Source organism: Carcharodon carcharias, chromosome 4 (assembly GCF_017639515.1).
Source record: "Carcharodon carcharias isolate sCarCar2 chromosome 4, sCarCar2.pri, whole genome shotgun sequence".
Lineage (NCBI taxonomy): Eukaryota > Metazoa > Chordata > Chondrichthyes > Lamniformes > Lamnidae > Carcharodon > Carcharodon carcharias.
In genome coordinates, this window is record NC_054470.1 from 186581342 (window position 1) to 186600717 (window position 19376).

Genomic DNA, 19376 nt, shown 5'->3' on the forward strand with positions numbered 1-19376 from the left:
AACTCTTAACTGCCCTCTGAAATGGCCGAGCAAGCCACTCAGTTCAAGGGCCATTATGGATGGGCAACAAATGCTGGCCTTGCCAGTGACGCCCACATCCCAAGAAAGAACGAATAAAACAAATCTGCTCCACGTTCCCCTCTGTGAATGGAGTTGGCCCTCCTGAAGTTACACAGAGACCAGTACTTGAACATGGCTGCTCATTCTCTTTACGCGCCCCTTCCTCATAAACTCTCAAAATTTCCATAAACAGTACAAAGTGAGCGAAGTTGCTTCCAGGCCACAACAGAATCCCGAAAAGCTGTTTCAACGATTATGTTTCAACAAACTACAGCGTGTCCATGAGGTGTTGTGTGCCAGGGTGGTGGGGAGTTGGAGGGGATGCGGGGTGTGGACCAGGGGTGGTGGAAGAGAGAAGGAAATGAGGAGGACATAGTACTGGTCTGCTCCCGCTCCTAATTGGCATGTTCCTATGTATATATGTTTGCAGGACATGAAGAGAGAGAAAAGAGAGAGAAAAGAGGAGGGGGAAAGAGAGCGTGGAGGTGGGAGCAGGAGGTAAAGAGGAGAAAGCAAGAGAAGGGGATAAAGGGATGCAAAAAAGAAATGGAAGGGGGGAGGAGAAAAAGGAGTTTAAAGACATTAAAAAATGCTTCAATAGATTACTAAATACATTTTACCTGTCTTGAGAGAGAACAATGTGCATTGTAAGGTTCATCAAGCAGGAATAGAAATTATTCAAGTCCTAAAAGCTTCCCTGTTTCTCAGTTCCTCCATCCCCGCTGGTTAATAGTGACTATTGGTGCCCTGACCAACATTCAGACTTCAACCACTACCATTAGAAATATATCAGCCAGCTACTCATCACACTGCTATTTGTGGGGCTAAGTTTTAGACTTTACATTTCAATTTTATTGGTTTGAAAAGAAAACTGGCATTTATTTAATGTCTTTCACGAGCTCAGAATGTCCCGACTGTTGGCTGTGCCCCCGCCAACCTGAAAATGTAAATGCCGTGGGGTGACATTGGGAGTTCCACTCAACGTCACCCCGCCTCGGTGAGCGGGCCCTGCCCCCACTTGCCGACCAGAAAATGCAGCCCATACTTAACTTTCAAGTGGTTGTTTACCCAATGTTAACAAAGTGATCCTGGGTGATGGGCAATTCTGAGAAATCTCTGAGTTTCTGTATTTGTATGGTTTATTGCTGTAGATTTTAATTGTGGTTCAGTGGGTAGCTTTCTTGCCTCTTAGTCAGAAGGCTTTGAGTTCAAATTCCACTCCATGACTTGAACACAAAAATCAAGATTGATGTCCCTTTGAACTACTGAGGGAGTGCTACACTGTTGGAGGCGCTTGTCTTTCAGATGAGGTGTGAAACGGAGGCCCTCAGCCAACATTGTCACATTGCTATGTGTGGGAGCTCACTCTATACAAATTGGCTGCTGCACTTCTCACATTGCAACCTTGACAATACTTCAAAAGTACTTCATTGGCTGCGAAGCCCTTTGGGACATCCGGTGGTCATGACAGGTGCCAGATAAATGCAAGTCTTTCTTTTTCCTTTTGTATTCATATACTAATGAAAAGCCTTTTCATGCCATGACAATGTTGGAGGAATACTGATGCTTGTCTTTTGGAACTTAGGATGAGGGGAGCACAGTGATTATACCAACATTTGACAGGTGTCCTTCATAGAACCACAGAATTGTTACAGCGCAGAAGGAGGCCATTCAGCCCCTTGTGTCTGCACCAGCTTCCTGAATGAGCATTTCACCTAGTGCCATTCTCCTGCCTTCTCCCCGTAAACACTGCACATTGTTTCTTTTCAAATAATCATCTAATTCCCTCTTGAGTGCCTCAATTGAATCTGCCTCCAACACAATCTCAGGCAGTGCATTCCAGACCCTAACCACTCGCTGCATGAAAAAGTTTTTTCTCATATCACTTTTGCTGCTTTTACCAATTACCTTACATCTGTGCCTCCTGGTTCTCGATCCTTCTGTCAATGGGAACAGTTTCTCCCTATCTACTCTGTCCAGGCCCCTCATGATTTTGAACACCTCGATTAAATCTCCTCTCAGCCTTCTCTTCTCCAAGGAAAAGAATCCCAACCTTTCCTATCTATCTTTATAACTGAAGTTTCTCATCCCTGGAATCATTCTCGTAAACTGCTTCTGCACACTCTCCAATGCCTTCGCATCCTTCCTAAAACGTGATTCCCTGAACTGTGTGCAGTACTCCAGCTGAATCGAACCAGTGTCTTAAACAAACTCAACATTACCTCCTTGCTCATGTACTCTACGGCCCTATTAACAAAGCCTAGGTTACTCTATGCTTTATTAACTGCTCTCTCAACCTGTCCTGCTACCTTTAATGACTTATCCACATGTACCCGCCTGGTCCCTCTGCTCCTGCAACCCATTTAGAGTTGTGCCCTTTATCTTATGCTGCCTCTCCATGTTCTTATTGCCAAAATGTATCACCTCACATTTCTCCACACTGATCTTCATTTTTAACCTATCTGCTCATTCCACTAACTTGTCTATGTCTTTTGAAGTTCTACACTATCTTCCTCACAGTTCACAGTGCTTCCAAGTTTAGTATTGTCTGCAGATTTTGAAATTGTGCCCTGTACATCAAGATGTAGGTCATTAATATATATCAGGAAAAGCAAGGATCCCAATACTGACCCCTGGGAACTCCACTACAAACCTTCATCCATCCCAAAAAAACATCTATTAACCATTACTCTCTGCTTCCTGGCACTCAGCCAGCTTTGTATCTTTGTTCCTACTTTCTCCTTTATTCCAGGAGCTATAATTTTTTCTCACAAGTCTGTCGTGTGTCACTGTATCAATGTATTTTGGAAGTCCATGTACACCACATCAACAGCATTGCCCACATCCACCCTCTCTGTTACCTTTTCGAAAAACTCCAGTAAGTTAGTTAAACATGATTTTCCCTAATCCATGCTGGCTCTCTTTAATTAACCCACATTTGTCCATGCGACTATTAATTCTGTCCCAAATTATAGTTTCTAGAAGTTTCCCCAGCGCCAAAGTTAAACTGACTAGTCTGTAGTAGCTGGGCTTCTCCTTACCCTGTTTTTTTTTGAACAAAGGTGTAATGCTTGCAATTTTTCAGTCCTGAGCCTAAAGAAGACTGAAAAATTATGGCCAGAACATTTTTAAATTCCAGCAGCTATGGTGGGAAAAATTCACTCCTCCAATCTGCTCATATTTTTTAACCCACTGCACGTATCTGCTGGTGAGTATATTCAGTTGTGCAGGAGTGGCAAGGGGTTGGGAAGGGAAGGTTGGAAAGGGTTAAAAAAAAACTTTTATTACAGAATTGATTCACAGCCGCATGTCTGAGTAACAACTTGGGGCAGCGTTCAGTCATAGGGTTATGAGCCATGTGAAAGATAGAGCAAAAAATGAAACACAAGCTACAAGCAAAATAGCTGTTCAGCCTTTATGATATATAAAAGAAATTACGTTGTGTTGGGGTTTCCTCAAAGGAAAGGTACGACTTTAAGTGAAGCGCCTCAAATATTTCTTCACCAAGCACAGTTCACAGTCCCCTTCCCTTTTTCATTGATTCTGCACCAGAATTTATACTGGGCCAAAACCGGGGGATTTTGCATCAAGAGTGGTTGCATTCCTCCCCGCTTTTTTCTTTTCTTGTGAAGAAAGTTCTACCTTGTCTGCTGCCATGACAACGCCAGCAGTCCTCTGGGAACGGGGCATGTTGCTTGTCTTGTACAGTTGCCAATATTTATTGCACTACAATTCTATAACCTCTAAACGGTCTGGGGCTCATTTCCTTTCTCAAGCACCGAATAATGGTGTTTCGTGCACTTCATTCAGGGGAAGGAGTTTATGAGAAAGAAAACAAAAAGAAAGAGCGACAAGAAGAAATCCCACAAAAAGAGGATTGTCCCAAGGCACAAAGGACTACTGTAGAGTGTTGGCCTTAATACACTGACCGGAGACTTTTACACTCACGCACCAATCAGCCCGGACTCCCAGCTACAACCGCTCTTTTTGGAGACATGCCTTTCCCCTACTGTACTTGGAGCACATGGTTCACTCTGCAGCATTGAGGTCTTTCTCACTGAGATCTGAAGCTGCAGTTCTCTCTCCCCTCACCTGTCAGGGTGAGATGAAAAAGAGCCGGGAGGAGGCACATCGACAGTGACAAAGACCACAGAAGGCGAGGGCAAAATACCGCGGATGCCGGAAACCTCGATTGAAAATAGAAAATGCCGGAAGTAACTCAGCAGGTCAAGCAGCGTCCGCGGAGAGGGAGACGGAGTTGCTGCCTCACGCCTTTCATCAGAAGAGCCTGAAACATTACAACTGCTCCTCCCTTCACGGGCGCTGCCGGAGCTGCTGTGTTTTTCCGGCGTTTTCTGTCTTTAATTTCTGGCGCGGGCGGGGGGCTGGGCCGCATAGCCTGTTTCTGTGCTCCGAACCTTGTGGCCATGGTTTCGTGGCCCCCCCACCGCAGCGTCCCTCCCACCCACCCCCCCCCCCCACCCCCTCCCGGCGGATGTGGCAAGCCATTTAAATCTCCATTCAGTTCGGTGGGACCAGCAATATCCCATCGGGCAGGAGCGGCTGTAAAATCCTGGCCCACGTCATCAGCACAGGGATCCACACACCACAAACCTGGCCTACTTGAACGGCTGGGGTCTTTCTCCCTCCCTTGGAGATGGTGGGGGGGGGGGTTACTCGATCCGTTTGGACATAATTCCTGCAGCTTTCATCACGTCACCTCTAATCATTTCCCAACATTATCATAAGTAGGAAGTGATAAAGCGTTGAAAGAAAATGGGAAAAAACACTTATTGTTTAAATACATTATCTATGAGTATTCCTACATCACAACAGTAACCGCACTTCAAAATGTACTTACCCATGTAAGTCAGCATATAAGTCAACCTTTGAAGCCTCAAAAAAAAATCCCTCCAAAAACAGGGGTCAACTTAGACACCGAGCATAAAAGCAAACTGTCGGTGTTGGTCGCCATTTTGAAATATCGCCTGCTTCCGACACAAAGAGTGGGTGTGACTTAAAATTTCCGTGCATCTTCACAACGCCGCCTGAATCGCCCGCTTGGTCCCCCTTGTGCCCAGTAATAAGGCGGCGGTAAGTAAAACATGCATTTGCGGAGTGGAAAATTGAGACTGGCTACAAAGGCAAGAACAGCATGGTGTGGCTTAAAAGGGTCGGGGTTGACATATACGCCAAGCAAATGCAAAGACATGATTGTTGGGGCTGGAAAAATGAGGTTGTCTTATAAGCCAGCTCGACTGATATGCCACAATTATGGGTCATTGGTTGTAAAATGCTCTGAGGTGCCTGGTGACAGGCGCTATATAAAGGCAAGTGTTTTTGTGTGATTATAGTGCCAGTTACTTACAGCAGTGTCCAGATTAATTCTTTAATCCTGGAGGGTCCAGGGAAATCCTGGAGGGTTGACTACCCTACTTGGGAGCATAAGCATTGGGTAGTCAAGTTTCTTCAGCCGCTTATGGAAGAGCAGCCCAGTGCTGAAGATCAAGAGGGTTACATATATACATAGACTGTACATATAAACACATGGGTAAACTCCTCTCATGATCATCCTAACCTATGTCACTAGCTAGGTCTTCAGAGGGCACCTCAAGTCTTCAGCGGGCACTTGATTTGAGGGTGATCTTGAATGGGGTGAATTGACTTCCAGGAGGGCAGCGTCACACCTTGATCTGTCCAGATATAGCCCTCAACGGGCGCACACCTGTAACGTCAACTTGTCTATTCTCACCAGCCTGCGTCACTGAGTGACCCATTCGAGTGTCTTCAGTATTTTCTAATCATAGCTTTCAGATGGCCAACATCTGCAAACGTTTCTCCCCACTCAACCCCCTCACCCTCCCAATACTTCTAAATGGGTCACAGGGCCACTTTCGTGTCTGCATTCGTTTAGTGTCAGTACAGCTGCAGTCACAGCAAACCTTCACCACCCCCCAGCTTAAAATGACTTCAGGATCCAACATCAGGATGAGCATGTGGAAAATCCAATCACCATCACACCCGGGACATTAACAAGAAACCTCTCGTCTCTACAGAGTATTATAGCTGCCAAAGAAATATATAAAGGCTGAAAGAGAAAGGGACTCAATAGCATGCAACTCCTTACCAGCTCCTCCTCCTCCTCCTCTTAAATGTGACTCTTAAATGTCCTCACAGACACGCACAAAAGGATGTTTTAAGGAAAAGGCCACAGCAGCACCAAGACATTTAAGCAAAATGCAGCAAGTCCAGCAAGTATCCAACAATATATACAGATTAGTCAGAGAATGACAGAATTCCGCTTCATGACTCAGTGATTCTGCAGCCTAAGCCCAGTAAACCATTTCAAAATAAAAGCATCCCAGGTCTGCACAAAGTCCTGCTCCTCCACGATATATAATTACATATAGTAAAGGAATATTCTGTCTGTAACCATGCAGCTAACGACAAGTGACAGGTTAACACAGTTGCTTTTTAATCCAACTCCTGCCCTCCTCTCCCCCACCCCCCATTTCAATACTAGATGATGCCATTCATTTGATAACAGAAGTGAATCTTTTGTAACTTTGCACAATGAACCTGTTTTAAGATTTGTTTTCTGTGGGTCTATGGACCAGTAATGGTGACACTGGGTTGCCCTTTGGGTCAGCAAGTATGGATCAACGCTGGGTCAAAATCCTGGAACTCCCTCCCTAACAGCGCTGTGGGTGTACCTACACCACACGGACTGCAGCGGTTCAAGAGGGCAGCTCACCACTGCCTTCTCAAGGGCAATTAGGGATGGACTATAAATGCTGGCCCAGCCAACGATTCCCACATCCCATGAACGAATGAAAAAAACATGCAACAAGTGCCCCTTTAAGAATATACTAATCTCGGACAGAAACATCTGACCTGTTAGGCTGAAAAGAGGCCAAAATAAGCTTCAAGTACCACCAAAAAGCAACAACACCTTGCATTTATATGGCACTTTGAATGTTGTAAAACTCGAGTGTTATCAAACAGAACGTGACGCCAAGTCATGTTAGGAGTTACCTGGACCTTGGTCAAAGAATGCCTTCAAGGAAGAAGGAGAGGGAGGGAGAGAAAGAAAGAGGTGGAGAGTTGGAGAGGTTTCAGGAGGGAATTCAGGAAGTTAAGGATCCAGACAGCAGAAGGCACGGCCATCATGGGTGGAACGATGAGAATTGGGGATGCGCGAGAGGCCAGAATTAGAAGAGGACAGCAGTTTTGGAGGGTTGTAGGACTAGTGTTGGTTACAGGGACAGGGAGAGGTGAGACCATGGAGGGATCTGAAAACAAAGCTGAGAATTTTAAAATCGAGGCCTCGTTGGATGGAAGCCCATGTCAGCCAGTGAACACAGGGACGATGGGTGACTGGGACTTGGCGTGAGTTACAGTGTAGGCAGCTGAGCTTATGCAGCTAATGGGCCAGATAGCCTATAGCATATATGATTATGATCTGAATTAGCAGACTATCTGTTAGAGGCCTAAACTAATATGTCCAAATAGCCTCGTAATTCAGATGTTGCAGTTCGGCATCTTGTACATCGTGACACTATCGCCAGTAATTTGTTCAGGATGGAATGCTCCCAATCACCTGTTGTATCTTCAGTGAAAAGCCCTGAGAAACCTTTGTTAATTTACCCTGGTGTCCTGGCCAATATGTATCCTTCAACATCATCACTACAAAACAGATTACCCTGTTGTTATCACATTGTGGGAGCTTCCTGTGCCCAAAGTTGCCTGCTTTGTTTCTCTACATTACAACAGCGTCTACACTTCAGAGATACTTCATTGGATGTGAAAGGTTTTGGGGTGTGCTGCGGTCACGGAAGGCGATATATAAATGCAGGGTCTTTCTTTCTTTCTTTCCCCTCTGTGGATCAGGTGAAGTCTCAGCACCCAGTTTGTGCAGTGAGTGTAGTAGGATCACTAAGCGTGCTACATCTGACAGGTACATAATGAGGACTCGAAACGTCAACTGTACTCTTCTCCGCCATTGCTGCCAGACCTGCTGAGTTTTTCCAGGTATTTTTTATTTTTTGTTTTGGATTTCCAGCATCCGCAGTTTTTTTGTTTTTATAGGTACATAATGCTGGTCTTGAAAGGTAGATTGTATGTCTCTCAGAGATTGCTAGAAGAGACTGTTTAACTGTATAACTGGACTCAACCTCGGCTGGAATTGACATGTCCATTCTTAATGGTTTCTTCTTCAAACTGTTGCTTCTATGATTCAAGTATCCAATCAAACAAAGGAGGGGATGTGCATTGTTCAAGGTTCATTTGCAAATAAATTGACAGAGATCAGCAGATATAGAATAGGTTAAAGCCCACATTATTCATAAACAATTACAGAGAAACGCCAACACAGAACCAGACCATTTGGTTCCATGAATGGTGGTCACTGGAGGTCCTGGGCTACTTGGTTGATATGAATAATAATATTCCGGTTTGATTTGATAAGTTTCCTTTGCTTTATTTCTTGTTGGATTGCCAATTGTTCACATTTAAATAGAGAGCACTTTTGTTTAATTACTTCCAATTTTGGTTGATGACACTTGGGCAAGTCACTTGTTGTGGTAGACCAGAACTTGGGGCAACAAATAAAGAATAGTCAGTCATAAATCCATAGCAACATAAGAATTGGGAGCTGGATTCAGCCATTTTTGTTCTTCGAGCCTGCTCCACCATTCAAAAAGATGATGGCTGATCTTCTACTCAAACTCCACCTTCCTGTATTCCCCGCATACCCCCCAAATCTATTGGCCGCTGTCTTGACTATACTCAATTTTACCTTTGGCGGGCATGCCTGATCGGTGGGTCCGGGGAGTGGTCAGGAAACAGCCCGCTGACCACGATCGGTCCCCGACCCAGGAGTTCACGCTGGCTGGCCAATTTAACAACCAGCCAGCGTGAAACGGGGGCTGAAATGCTCGGCGGTGCCCGGGTTGGGGTGGGAGAGTGCAAGTGATGACGTTCACTGCAGGCATGGGTGAGCGCTGTGAGAAAAACTGCAGACCTGCAAATGATTCAATAAAGGCATAAAAAGCTGCCAAAAATGTTCACACGCATCACCAATCAAGCGCCTGAAAATATACCTAAAAGAAATGCCGTCCACAGGTATTTGTTTTAATTTTATTTCATTCCATAACGGAAATCTCATCCAACCCTTGGATGAAGTTTGTTGAAAAATGCGAAGTCCTGCCAACCTTAAGGTTGAAACATTGGAGACAATTGCCCCGTTAACGGGATTAAATGCCCTCTTAATTGTTGGCCGGCGCCCTTCCGGCTTTTGTGCGTGCCCGCCGAGCGAAATATCGCGCGAGTGTGTGAGGATGTCAGGGCGCTCACCCAACGCCTTCTCACACGATTTTACGCCAGTGGGGTTGAGCACGTGCCCGCCCATGGGGTGTAAAATTCTGCCCAATGACCGGGCGCCCACAGCTCTCTGGCGATTCCAAAGATTCACAACTCTTTTGAGTGGAGACAGTTCTCCTCATCTCAGCCCTAATTGCCTTATTCTGGGAACTATGACCCCTGTACTGACCGCAATAGCAAATTGAGGAGAAATGTCTTTACCCAGGGGGTGGTGTCTGGAACTCGCTACCTCATGCATCAACTGAAGGGGATAGCATAGATGCATCTAAGGGATCAACACACGAAGCTGGAAGGAGTAGAAGGATATGTTGACAGGGTTAGACAAAGAGGGGAAACTCGATTGGAGTTTGGACCAGAAATGCTGAATGGCCTTCGATGTAATAAAGTGATTAAATGATTCAAAATTTTTCTTTCAATTCCACGGGGAGAAATCAGAGGAAATCCAACAAAGGATGAGGAAAGTAAATAAATCTAGGCCTCCCTCCCTCAACTCTACACGAGGGATGCTAATCTACCAACAAGTCGCACGGTGTTAAGACTCCCGCATTAAACTGGGAACATTTGGACCTGTGTTTAAATGCAGAGTGGACTGAGTGGAATTACTACTATTCTGAAAGGCTCTGCATCAACTCCTTATTTGGTAGCCTGCTGAAGCTGTACTCTGTCTTGTTCAAACATTCTGGACAATCCCCCAAAGTCTGGCTTCGGAGGTCAGCCTGACTCAGCCTCCTTTGTGTTCTTTTTCACCATAATCCGATCCTTCGAAACACTCATGCCCATTTAAGGAGCGCCTTTCCTCTCTGTGGGCTGCGAGTTGTTGATTTTTGCTTCATTCTCCCCTCCTCCTTTCAGTTCTGACTGAGTGGTGCAACTTTTTTTTCAAAAAAAAGGATGCAAAGCCCCAAATCAGCTGCAGTTCTTTAAATTCCAATGCGTTAGTACCGACCGGTGTGTCACGCTGTTTAACATATTCGATTGCCTCGGCTGTGGTAATGTGCAGAGGAAATGTGTTGCATTTGCGATCATGTGGAGAAATTGGAGGGAAGCTGCAAGTCTTTTTAACTTTCCATCAATACTGAATCATACAGCACAGAAGGAGGATCCTTAGCCCATTGTGCCTCTTTGTGAAACCTATCCAATTAGCCCCACTCCCACTGCCCTTTCCCCATGGCTGAATTTCTCCTTTTCAAACTGTTTCCACTTGCAGGAGGGCTAGTAATCAGAAGACACAGATCGAAGGTAATTGGCAAAAAGCCAGAGGGATGATGAGGAGAATTTTATTTTTTTAACTCAGAGAGTTGTTATGATCAGTAATGCATTGCTTGAAAGTGTGGTGGAAACAAATTCAATAATAACTTCAAAAAGGAATCGAAAGACACTTAAAAAAGGGGAAAAAAAATTCAGGGATGCGGGACTAATTGGATGATACTTTCAAAGAGCATAATGGGCCAAGTGGCCTCCTCCTGTGCTCTGTCACTCTATCTGTACCACCACTAAGACTGTATTTCCACCACTGTAATATTGCCTAACTCTATCACTGCTGCAGCTCAGCTGCTGCTGAAACCTGTCATCCATGTCTTTTGTTATGCCTGGACTTGACTATTCCAATGCTATCCTGGCTGGTCTCCCAGGACTTCCCATTGAGGAAGTTCCCCTCCAAGTCACTCACCACCCTGGCTTGGAAATGTATCGCCGATCCTTCACTGTCGCTGGGTCAAAATACTGAAACTCCCTTCCTAACAGCACTGTGGGTGTACCTACACCACGTGGACTGCGGCGGTTCAAGGAGGCAGCTCACCCCCACCTTCTCAAGGGCAATTAGGGATGGGCAATAAATGCTGGCCTAGCTAGCGAAGCCTACAACCCATGAACGAACAAAAAAAAGTGTAGATGGAAGCTGCTGTACTGAGTGTCTCCCGAGTCCTCTGTATATAGCCTCTGCTTTCACTAGCCATCCCTCGTCAATATAACGTATGGCTGGTGCGAGAGAGACAGAGGGAAAGGCAAAAGGTTAGGTTTCAAAGGGCTTCCCAGGCAGGAACATGACAGGATATGATTAATCTGTTTTCTCCCTATAAACCATTCAATTAAGATGTGGGAAATAGGTCTGGAATAATAGACAGCTCGGAGAGTTACAGAGCTGTAATACCTGTGAGAGGCCCTGATGACATGACCTCTTAAACTGAGAGCAGTTCAAATGACTTCTAATTCCCCCCCAGATCCTCCTCTTCCTCCAGAAAGATAATTAACCATCCTTATACTGGAGATCTCCAGATGTGTAATTTGTTAGTCTTCAAAACCACTGCTGCAGTTACATTGCTCCCTGGTGTGCGTGCACGTGGTATCAGCAAGTTTCAGTGAATGGGTGAGCGAAAGATGGAGTGGTTATGTTATATTGACCAACAGCAGCGTCCAGAACCAAAACAGGGTAGATTTTCAAACTTGTCATCCAGGTAGAAAACTGGTGAATTGGTTTGGCTGCCCATCACAGACATAGTTCAATTATCATCTGTCCCAATGTCTCTCTCCCTTGCCTTCACCCTGCAAACCGCACCTCCCAGCCTCCACACAACACCAAGCCTTGCACTGTTAATGGATGACAGACATCAAAATACAGAATTAATGCAAATTTAAATACGGGCCACATAAATACTGTAGCCACAAGAGCAGGTCGGAGGCTGGGAATACTGCGGTGAGTGACTCACCTCCTGATTTCCCAAAGCCTGTCCACCATCTACAAGGCACAAATCAGGAGTGTGATGGAATAGTTCCCACTTGCCTGGACGAGTGCAGCTCTAACACACTGAGGAAACCCGACACCATTCAGGACAAAGCAGCCTGCTTTACTGGCACCTCGCCCACAAATATTCACCAGCTCCACAATCGACGTATAGCATCAGCAGTGTGTACCATCTGCAAGAATGCTCTTTGAAAGCATCTTCCAAACAGCCATGGCCTCTACCAACTAGAAGGACAAGTGCAGCAGATAGATGGGAACACCACCACCTACAAGTGCCCCTCCAAGTCACTCACCATCCTGCCTTGGAAATATATCGCCCATTCCTTCACTGTTGCTGGGTCAAAATCCTGGAACTCCCTCCCTAACAGCACTGTGGGTGTACCTACACCAGATTGCACTGCAGCGGTTCAAGAAGGCAACTCACCACCACCTTCTCAAGGACAATTCAGGATGGGCAGTGAATACTGGCCCAGCCAGTGATGACCACATCCCACGAATCAGTTCAAAAATTACGAAAGACCATGGTAGGGATTTTAATATGGGTGAGCACAGGGGATTGAGTGTAGGGTTAAACTGAAAAGAATTCGGAGACTGGCGTGAAACTGGCTCCAACCCATTGATTCCAGGTTTTATGGAGGTGGGACGAGGGGTCGGCCCACCATTCCCAAAAGCTACTTGCCTGACTGGACCAGAGATATCAAACCCAGGGCTACATCCATGCTCACCCATCACTTAAACTTTCCCTATCTCTGTAATCTGCCCCAGCTACTACAATCCGCCCTATCTCCTTCAGCCCCTACAACCCATCCTATCTCTGTAACCTCCTCCAGCCCCTACAATCTGCCCTATCTCATTAATCTCCTCCAGCCCATACAATCTGCCCTATCTCTGTAACCTCCTCCAGCTCCTACAATCTGCCCTATCTCAGTAACCTCTTCCAGCCCCTACAATCTGCCCTATCTCAGTAACCTCCTCCAGCCCCTACAATATGCCTTATCTCTGTAACCTCCTCCAACCTCTAAAATCTACCCTATCACTGTAACCTCCTCCAACCCCTACAATCTACCCTATCTCTGTAACCTCCTTCAGCCTCAAAATCTGCCTTATCCCTGTAACCTCCTCCAGCCCCTAGAATCTGCCCTATCTCTGTGATCTCCTCCAGCCCTACGATCCTCCCTATCTCTGTAATCTCCTCCAGCGTGACAATCCTCCCTATCTCTGTAATCTCCTCCAGCCCTATGATCCTCCCTATCTCTGTGATCTCCTCCAGTGCTATGATCCTCCCTATCTCTGTGATCTCCTCCAGCACTACGATCCTCCCTATCTCTGTAACCTCCTCCAGTGCTACGATCCTCCCTATCTCTGTAATCTCCTCCAGCACTTAAAACCCTCTCTATCTGTGTATCCTCCTTGAGCGCCTAGACCTGAGGTTGTTACAGGGATAGAGGGCAGGTGATCGTGTGTCAGACATGGCTCAGATAGGAACACTCTCGCCTCTGAGTCAGAAGGTTCAAGTTCCACTCCAGGACTTGAGCATAAAAACCAGGCTGACACACTCTAGTGCACGACTGAGGGCATACTGCACTGTAGGAGGTGCTATCTTTTAGAGGAGAAGTTAAACCAAGCCTCCATCTGCCCTCTCAGGTGAAAGTAAAAGATCTCATTGTCACTATTTTGAAAAAGAACAGGGGAGTTCTCCCTCATATCCTGGCCAATATTTCTCCCTAAATTAACATAAAAAAGCTGATTCTCTTTTTAAAAAAATTATTCTTTCGCAGGTATGTGAGCGTCGCAGGCTAGTCCAGTATTTACTGCCCATCCCTAATTGCCCTTGAGAAGGTGGTGGTGAGCTGCCTTCTTGAACCGCTGCAGCCCATGTGATATAGGTACACCCACAGTGCTGTTAGGGAGGGAGTTCCAGGATTTTGACCCTGCGACAGTGTGGGAACGGCGATATATTTCCAAATCAGGATGGTGAGTGACTTGAAGGGGAACTTCCAGGTGGTGGTGTTCCCAACTATCTGCTGCCCTTGTCCTTCTAGATGGTAGTAGCTGTGGGTTTGGAAAGTGCTGCCTAAGGAGGCTTGATGGGTTGCTGCAGTGCATCTTGTAGATGGTACACACACTGCTGCTACTGTGCATCAGTGGTGGAGGGAGTGAATGTTTAACGTGGTGGCTGGGGTGCGGGCCGGTCATTGTTACTTTGCTGTTTGGGGGAGTTTACGGTGTGCCATTGGTTTCCGTGTTTCCTACAACAGTGATCACACCTTCAGAAGCACTTCATTGGCTTTAAAATGCCTGGAGACTTCTGGTGGTCTTGACAGAACTGCATAAATTTAAGTTTTTTTTCTCTATGGTGGGGCCTCGGTTTAGCATCTCCTCTGAAAGCGGATGAAGACACTTTGCAAGAAGTGGCAAATTCACGGCACTGTCCATCAGACAATGCTAGCAGTGTGCTGCAGGCTGTGTGATTAACAAGAGTAAACTGCTCCCATCAGATAAAGGCCGTCAGTAAACAGGACTGCATGCCTAAAGGCTGCAGGAGACAGTTCAAGATCACAAACTGTGATATATCAATGTAAAGTCCTTGAGGGAGGAAACATTGCTCAAGGATTCGATGGGCAATGCGAGGGTGTTGGATCCATCTTTTCCTGAAGGTTTTGACATGAGGTCCAGGTAGAATATATGAAGTTGATTATTAAAAATGAGCAATGTGTCATAGTAATTGGCGTCAGTTTGGATAACTGTTTCCCTACATTACAATAGTGACTACAATCCAAAATTGTTAGCTTTCAAGGACTTGGGGTTATGAAATAAAAAAGACGTGTGTTTATATAGCACCCTTCACAGCCTTAGGATGTCTCAAACCGTTTTACAGCCAATGATGCACCTTTTGAAGTGTAGTCGCACTATTGTAATGTAGGAAACACAGCAGTCAGTTTGCACACCGAAAGCTCCCACAAACAGCAATGTGATAGTGGTCAGATAATCAGCTTTTGTGTTAGTGACTGAGGGATAAATATTGGTCAGGTCATCGGGGAGAGCTCCCGTGCTCCACTTGGCCATGGGATCTTTAATGTCCGCCTGAGAAGGCAGTCCATATAAACGCACTACATCAAAGTAAAATCTTTCTTTTTGCTGAATTGAGGATTATAGACCTCTCTTGGTGTCTTGGCTAACACTCCTCACAGTGAGGTCCATCAAAAAACTGAATATTCCTATCGTTGCAGTCTGTGTGATCTGGAGGTGCAACAAATGGACTGGATGGCCTCTTTCTGTGCCGAAACTTTTCTATAGTTCTGTGGTTCATAGGTCTTGCTTCCACAACAAAATTGGTTACCCTTGAAAGTACATTTTTCTGCGCAGAGAGCATATTACTCGATTTGGAAGTCTGATAGGCCTTTACACATTAAACACTTTTCACCCACACCACCTGCCCCCCCACCCCCCCACTCCCCCCCACACACACACACACACAAACACACGCTCACACACACACACATTCACACACACATACGCACATACACACATTCACACACACACACACAACACACAAAACACATACACATGCACACACACACACAACACACGCACACACACTTGTTAAGTTGATTGAATGGCTTATTTTTTTGCTGTTGATGCTATTTTAACATTGGTTGTAATGCTGGTTTATCACTGGCCTTAAAATAATCAGAAAAAATCCAAGCTATGTGCTTTTGATAGAAAACTGTTGTAGTTGGAAATAAATCACATCTTTTTAAGAGAGGTATTTTGTTTTTAAGAAGAACAAATTTTACATTGGCTACGATTTAACGTTTACAATAAATGAGGGCTAAAGACTTCATTGAAGCAGCAGACAAAGGAATTTTATATGAATGATATAATGTTTTTTGTTAATAGTCTTTGCGAAGCGTGGGTTCAATTCTTAAGTGAATAATACAGAAAGGATATAGACGCACTGGAGACAGTGTAAAAAAGATTTACAATGATGATACCAGAACTGAAAGGTTATAACTATTAGGAAAGACTGAACTAGAAAGCAAAGATTGAGGGGTGACTTAATAGAGGTGCTTAAAACTATGAAGTGGTTTTATAGGGTAGAAGTGGAGAAGATGTTTCCACTTGTGTGGGGGAGGCCAAAACTAGAGGTCATAAATATAAGCCAGTCACTAATAAATCCAACAGGGAATTCAGGAGAAACTTCTTTACCCAGAAGAGTGGTTAGAATGTGGAACTTGCTACCGACATTAGTTGAGGTGAATAGCATTGATGCATTTCAGGGGAAGTTAGATAATTACATGAGGGAGAAAGGAATAGAAGGGCATGTTGATAGGTTGAGATGAAGTAAGTATGGTGGAAGGAGCTTCGCGTGGAATGTAAACCAGCTGGGCTGACCAGCCTGTTTCTGTGCTGCAAATTCTATGCTGTTTCGCGTAATGCTGAAGTATTAAGGACCTTAAGCAGACTTCAGAATGCTTTACCTAATCACTCATCAAGTTTAGATTCCTTTGCAGTGCAAGTGGGAGAAACAGTCAGATGTACGTTAATATATCTGAAGGTTTAACATGTTACACCCGAATCTGCCAATTCTGAGACAATTGATAAGGTGTGAGATAATCAGTGCAAGTCCTTTCCTTTTAAAGAAAATGAAAAACTTGAACGCTTCAATTTTTTTTTCCTGAATTCAATATCCTGAGCCTAATTCTTAAGACGATTGGAGTGAGATTTTGCTCAGTCAGCAGACTATGGGTGCGAACCCCACTCTTGCCAGCCCCAGTAAGACAGAGACCAGGAGCTCTGGTCTCTGAATACAGGATTGACATCCAGAGGTGTAAGTGCAGTGGAATAGTGACCCCCATCCATTTTATCCAATTGTTTTCCTAGTCAGACTGACAACCAGTCCACATGAAAAGTGATACTTGTTTACATATGCTCAGGCATGCAACACACATGAGACACAAAGATAGGTAGGAAAGTAAGTTGTGAGGAGGACATAAAGAGGCTACAAAGGGGCATAGACAGGTTAAGTGAGTGGGCAAAGATCTGGTAAAGGAAGTATGAGGCATGAAAATGTGAAATTGTCCATTTTGGCAGGAAGAATAAAAAAAACAACAAAGAAGTGAATCTGAATTGCTCAACAAAAAGAACAAGATTCATCTAGTTCACATCCTTGTAGCTGCAAGATGCAACTATAATGGAGTTGTTGGTGTATCACAGCAACAAATATTTATCAAATAGTCTGCAACAGACCCAGACATGGAATCATAGAATGGTTACAGCACAGCCAAAGGCCATTCAGACCATTGTTTCTGTGCTGGCTCTCTGAAGGAGAGAGTGCCAATATGCCACCCTTCTGCCGTAGCCCTGCATATCTTTCCTTTTCAAATAATGATCCAATTACCATTAGAATGCCTTGATTGAACCTGCCTCCTCCACACTCTCAGGCAATGCATTCCAGATCCTAACCGCTCGCTGTGCGAAAAAGGTATTCCTCATGTCGCCGTTGCTTCTTTTGCCAATTACCTTAAATCTGTGCCCTCTGGGGAGGAAAACCCAGAGATGGAGAGCTTTGCGAACCATAAATCCAAAGTCAACTACTCCTCCCAAGCATGCTACACTCATCACTGCTATGTCTCAAAGTACTCAAATGTTGCATCCCAACATGTTTTTTTTTGACCATAAGTTGCCCTGTGTAAAAGCTGTGGAAGAAATGAGTTACCTCTGGACATGGAAGAGAAGATTGTGCAAAAAGAATTTCAAACAAATGTATTTGATGTGGTACCTTTGAAAATCATAACACCTGAAATTCACAACTCTCATATGCACATGCACACAGGTGGATTCACACACATACACACAAACACACGTTGACACATAGACATGCAGCACACGTGCACACAACACACACACACACACACAAATGTACATGTACGCAAAACACATATGACACAAAGATAGGTAGAAAAGTAAGATGTGAAGAGGGCCTAAGGAGGCTATAAAGGAACATAGATAGGTTAGGTGAGTGGGAAAAGATCTGGCAAATGGAGTATAATGTGAGAAAATGTGAAATTGTCCATTGTGGCAGGAAGAATAAAAAAAGCATATTATCTAAGTGGTCTGAGATTGCAGAGCTCTGAGATTTAGAGGGATCTAGGTGTCCTACCGCACAAGGTTAGTATGCAAGTATGGCAAGTAATTAGGAAAGCCAGTAAAATGTTATTGTTTATTGGATGGGAATTAAATACAAAGTAGGGAGGTTAAGCTTCAGTTATACAGGGCACTGTTGAGACCATATCTGGAGTATTGTGCACAGTATTGCTCTCCTTATTCAAGGAAATATGTAAATGCATTGGAAGCAGTTCAGAGAAGATTAACTAGGCTAATATCTAGAATGGTTGGTTTGTCTTATGAGGAAAGGCTGGACAGGTTAGGCCTGTATCCACTGGAGTTTAGAAGAGTAAGAGGTAACTTGATTGAAACATACAAGATCCTGAGGGGTCTTGACAGGGTGGATGTGGAGAGGATGTTTCCTCTTGTGGGAGAATCTAGAACTCGGGGTCGACGTTTAAAAATAAGGTGTCACCCATTTAAGACAGAGATGAGGAATTTTTTTCTATCAGAGGCTCGTGAGTCTTTGGAACTCTCTTCCTCAGAAGGTGGTGGAAGCAGGGTCTTTGAATATTTTTAAGGCAGAAGTAAATAAATTCTTGATAAGCAAGGGGGTTCTTGGGGGTTATTGGGGGTAGGCAGGAATGTGGAATTGAGGTTACAGCCATAATTTTATTGAATGGCGCAGCAGGCTTGAGGGGGCAAGTGGCCTATGCCTACACCTAATTCATTTGTTTACATACAAGCACAAATGCACATACAAGCTACATATTTCCAGTGGTGATCAGTAGCAAGACCCATAGCTCAGTTTTCTCCTTCCTACTCCAGTGAGGCCCAGACAAATCTGCCCCAAGCCAGAGGAGTAAACCAGAAATCGCCCTGCTCTGATCAGGTTGTGGGTTCAAGTCCCACTCCAGAGACCTGAGCACAAAAGACTTGACTGACTGTCCCAGAGCAGCACTGGGGGACTGCTACGCTGATGGATGTGCCATCCTTTGGATGAAACATTAAACCAAATCCTTGTTAGCCCTGTCAGGTTGACATAAAAAATCCCAAGACACTCTTTTGAAGAACAGCATGGTGGTTA

General features: G+C 44.8%; 1 protein-coding gene across 4 annotated transcripts in view; it reads right to left on the bottom strand.

Moving 5' to 3' along the window:
- palld (palladin, cytoskeletal associated protein) overlaps positions 1-19376 on the bottom strand; it is a 373397-nt gene that overhangs the window by 113990 nt on the left and 240031 nt on the right. Inside the window, exon 1 of one of the 4 annotated variants that reach the window (XM_041186092.1) lies at positions 6188-6308. The exons of 2 other annotated variants lie outside the window; for them this stretch is intronic. The gene's annotated coding sequence lies outside the window, so the exon portion shown is untranslated. Of the gene's footprint in view, positions 1-6187; positions 6309-19376 lie in introns of those variants that run through there. One more of the 4 variants, XM_041186093.1, reaches the window with a different exon arrangement.